At 40.7% G+C, this 4521-nt stretch overlaps 1 pseudogene; it reads right to left on the reverse strand.

Moving 5' to 3' along the window:
- Nucleotides 1-2742: 2742 nt before the first annotated feature.
- Nucleotides 2743-4059, reverse strand: LOC107025115 (annotated as a pseudogene).
- Nucleotides 4060-4521: the final 462 nt, after the last annotated feature.

Below are 4521 nucleotides of genomic sequence, written 5' to 3' on the forward strand. Positions count from 1 at the left end.
CGCTCTAGTAGGCGCAGCGCCCCAAGGGTCGTCTGACGAGACATCCAACTTACTTCTTCATTTTTCATGTCTAAACCTTCCCAAACTTCCTTTGATCCCACCCCAAACTCTTAGGATCCCTAAATAACTCATTACCCAAGAATTTAGACTCGAAAAACAGTCCAAAAATAAGAATCGGAACTACTAGGGATCAACTACAAATCAACCAACGAGAATTTCAAACTTTTCATCAAAAACTTCAAGATTTACTTTCAAATAACTCTAAATTGTTGTAATGAATCAAATTGGAGGGTGTGTGAAAGAAACCAATACCGTATGATCTCACATACCTGATCGGGATCACCCCGACGAAATCCTCGCAATGAATTTTTGGCGTTCTTGCTTCTTCTCCTTCTTTCTCCTCTTTTCTCCTTTCTTTCAAAGCCCTAATGTATTTTCTAAATGTGCAAACTGAATGGTATAAGATTAGACCCCAACTAGTACCCCAAAAACAAAATTAGTAATTGATTTAGGAAAAGACCAAAACGCCCTTAACAAATCCAAATTGAAAATTCCTATGCTCAACAAGCCAACTTCCGAAAGGCATATCTCCCTCATACGAACTCGGAATTTTGCAAATTTGGAGTCTTTGGAAGGATCTTCCCAAGAGATTTCCATCCATATACAAAACTCATCCAAACTCCTCCTAAGCTAGAAATTATGACCGTTTGAATATGACTAAATTACTTTTGAAATCTGGAAATTTTGTAGATTTCCTTACTTATTTCCAAATTTGATTAATCTTGTTTTTTTCTTAGATTAACCTTAGTTAATTCAAGATACGAGATGTTACAATATCTCCCCCTTGGGAACATTCGTACTCGAATGAGAATTCATTCACTAAGCTAAGGGTAGCAACATTATTTCAGCACTCACAAACAAAAGCAATTACTAACATGCTTATATACAACCTTATAAAGTGCTAAAAAGATAATTTAGTACATTGATATGTGTTCTCTTAGGATTCAAAGTGATATGTATATCTCTTCTTCATATCCTCCTTAGCTTCCCAAGTCACTTCTTCAACGAATTGCTTCCTCCAAAGGACCTTGACTGAAGCAACTTCTTTTGTCCTCAACTTGCGAACTTGACAATTCAAAATCTAAACCGGAACTTCTTCATAAGATAAGTTATCCTTAATCCCCACATTCTCTGGTGATGCTATCAATGAAGGATCATCCAATCACTTCTTCAACATATAAATATGGAATACCGGATAACCCGCCGCTAACTCTTGGGGTAGCTCCAACTCATAAGCCACATTGCCCACTCTCTTGGAGATCCTATAAGGTCCAATACACTAGGGACTAAGTTTCCCCTTATTACCAAACCTCATAACTTCTTTCATAGGTGAAACCTTAAGATACACCCAATCGTCCACCTAAAACTCTAATGGTATTTTCCTAACATCTGTGTAGGACTTTTGGCAACTTTGTGTTGTCTTCAACCTCTCTTGAATCACCTTCAACAAATCTCCTATAATAGCCAGCCAAGCCCAAGAAACTCCTTATATTTGTTGGAGATGTGGGTGTAGGCCAACTCTGAACTGCTTCAATCTTCTGAGTGTTAAATCTAATCCCTTCACTAGAAATAATGTGTCCCAAGAATGCCACAGACTTAAGCCAAAACTCACACATGGAGAACTTGGCGTACAACTCCTTATCTTTCAATATCTGGAGAACAATCCTGAGGTGACTAGCATGATCTTCTTCACTCCTTGAATAAACCAGTATGTCATCAATGAAAACGATGGCAAATCAATCTAAATGAAGTTCTAAGACCCTGTTCATAAGATCCATGAACGTTGCAGGTGCATTAGTCCAACCAAAGAACATAACCAAAAATTCATAATGATCATACCTTGTTCTAAAAGTTGTCTTAGGAATATCATATTCCCTTACTTTCAACTGATGATAGCATGATTTGAGGTCAATCTTGAAAAAACAAGGAGCACCCTGAAGTTGATCGAAAAGATCATCTATCCTTAGAAGAGGATATTTATTCTTGATGGTCACCTTATTCAATTGACGTTAATGTATACACATCCTAAGGAACCCATCCTTCTTTCTAACAAACAAGACCGGAGCACCCCAAGGTGAGACACTTGGTCGAATGAAGCCTTTATCAAACAGACCTTTAAATTTCTCTCTTAGCTCTTTTAACTCTACTGCTGCCATTCTATATGGTGGAATAGAGATAGGACGAGTATCTGGAATGATATCTATGCCAAAGTCTATCTCTCTTTCTAGAGGGACTCTGGGTAGATCATCAGGAAAAACTTCTGAAAACTCATTGACTATAGGAACTGACTGAAGGGAAGGTACCCCAATACTTGAGTCATTAACTCGGACTAAGTGATAGATGCATCCATTTGAAACTAACTTCCTCGCCTTAAGGTATGAAATGAAACGACCCTTAGGCACTGCTGAACTACTAGCCCACTCTATGGCTGGCTCATTTGGAACTTGAAACTTGACAACTCGAGTTCTGCAATCTATTCATGCATAACAAGTATGAAATCAGTCCATATCTTGAATGACATCAAAATCTACCATGTCAAATTCTACTAGATTAGCCACGGTGTACTTGTGATTGATGGAAACATGACAATCACGATAGACTCTTTCCGCTAGGATAGACTCCCCAACAGGTGTAAAAACACAGAACCGATCAAGGAGTTTTTCAGGAAAAATCTCAAACTGATTAGCAACAAAAGGAGTTGCAAAAGGATAAACTTGCTCCTGGGTCTAATAAAGCACAAACATCAAAAATAAAGACTTTGATCATACCCGTAACAACATGTGGAGAGTTCTCTAGCTCTTGGCGGCTAGTGATTGCATAGCGATGGTTCGCCCCTCTGCCGGTACCAGAAGTGGATCCTCTAGGTGCAGCCCTATCTGGTGGAGCAACTGATGAAGATTTGGGCTCTGTTGCCCGAATTTCCACCACCTTGATTATTCTTGGGGCACTCTCTTATGAAGTGACCCTCTTGACCACACTTGTAGAAACCTATCTGGCCATCACGAGAATTTCCTGGGTGGTGTCTACCACACTTGGTACACGCAGGAGCCCTATTTCCTCCTTGCGCCACACTACCTTGAGATTGAGATGGTATAGACTTGAAGTGCTGTGAATTGTGGCCGCTATGCTCACCTCGATTTCTGGGTGCAGGTGCACTAGCAGATGATGGTGCACGCCCCTTTGGTTTCTGGAACTGTGGTCGACTTGAACCACTTTTTGTTGGCCAGACTCATTCCCAAACTTTGCCTTCTTGTTTCGGTACTCCTCTCTGTCCCTCAAACTCTCCTCTTCAACTTGTTGCACATATACCATCATCCTGGATATGTCCATGTCACCTATCAATATGGCAGCCCTACCTTCCTTACTTGAAGCACGACCCAACCCGGCAACAAACATACCCATTCTGCTCCTCATGTCCTTAACCATCTCCAGTGCATAGCGAGATAGTTAGGTGAACTTCAACCCATACTCATGAGCACTCATGGAGTCCTGTTTCAAAGTAAGGAACTCCCGTACCCTCGCTTCCTTCAGTTCGCAAGGAAAGAACCTTCCCAAGAAGGCTTCTTCAAAATAAGCCCAACTTGGACGTGGTTCACCTCAGTTTTACCACCCTTCCATTTATCAAACCAGGTTCTAGCAACACTCTTAAGTTGATAAGCAGCCAATTCAACCCTATCCATATCAACCACATGCATTACCTCAAATACTTTCTTCAACTCTTCCACGAGTTTTCAGATCTTTAGTAGTGCTTGATCCAGTGAAACTAGGAGGATTCATCCTCAGAAACTCATGAACTCTTGAGGTATCAACCCTTTATTGTCGAACTTCTCTTTGTTGCCTGATATGGTTAGTTACTACTTGACTTAACATCCGGATAGCTTCCCGGAACTCAGCATTGGTAACCTCTCCTTGGGGTTGCACACCTGGTGCATTTGGCACCTCTTGTTCCTGTACATTTCTTCGGGCTAGTCGACCTCTGACTGCTCTTCCTGGAGGCATGATGATCCGAAAATACCCGTAAGCACGAATTAGAGAGAGACTTTTGGAGATAAAATCTTCGAACGAAAAGAATATGAAAGAAGGGAAACATTCCTAAATGTTGTAGTCTCTTAATCATAGATGTGGCGCTTTTCACACCAATGACCAAGACTCTATAGACACGGCTTCATAGACTCACTAAGACTCTTGAACTCTGTGCTCTATTACCAAGTTTATCACGCCCGAGCCTGCACCCTAGACGTGGCCGGCACTTGGACACCATTACCGGCTCCCAAGCGAACCGTTGGTATGACTTATTTAACTCAATGGTAAACTCAACTTACTTATGAAATAAAGCATGTTCAAAACCAACACTTCATATAATATCTGTCCAAAATGGCACTTAAGTCTCAACAAGTAAAACGACTTCAAACTGAATCACTAACTGTCTACGAAAACTCTAAACTAACTAAAGAGGGATGT

Source organism: Solanum pennellii, chromosome 7, assembly GCF_001406875.1.
Source record: "Solanum pennellii chromosome 7, SPENNV200".
Taxonomy (NCBI): domain Eukaryota; kingdom Viridiplantae; phylum Streptophyta; class Magnoliopsida; order Solanales; family Solanaceae; genus Solanum; species Solanum pennellii.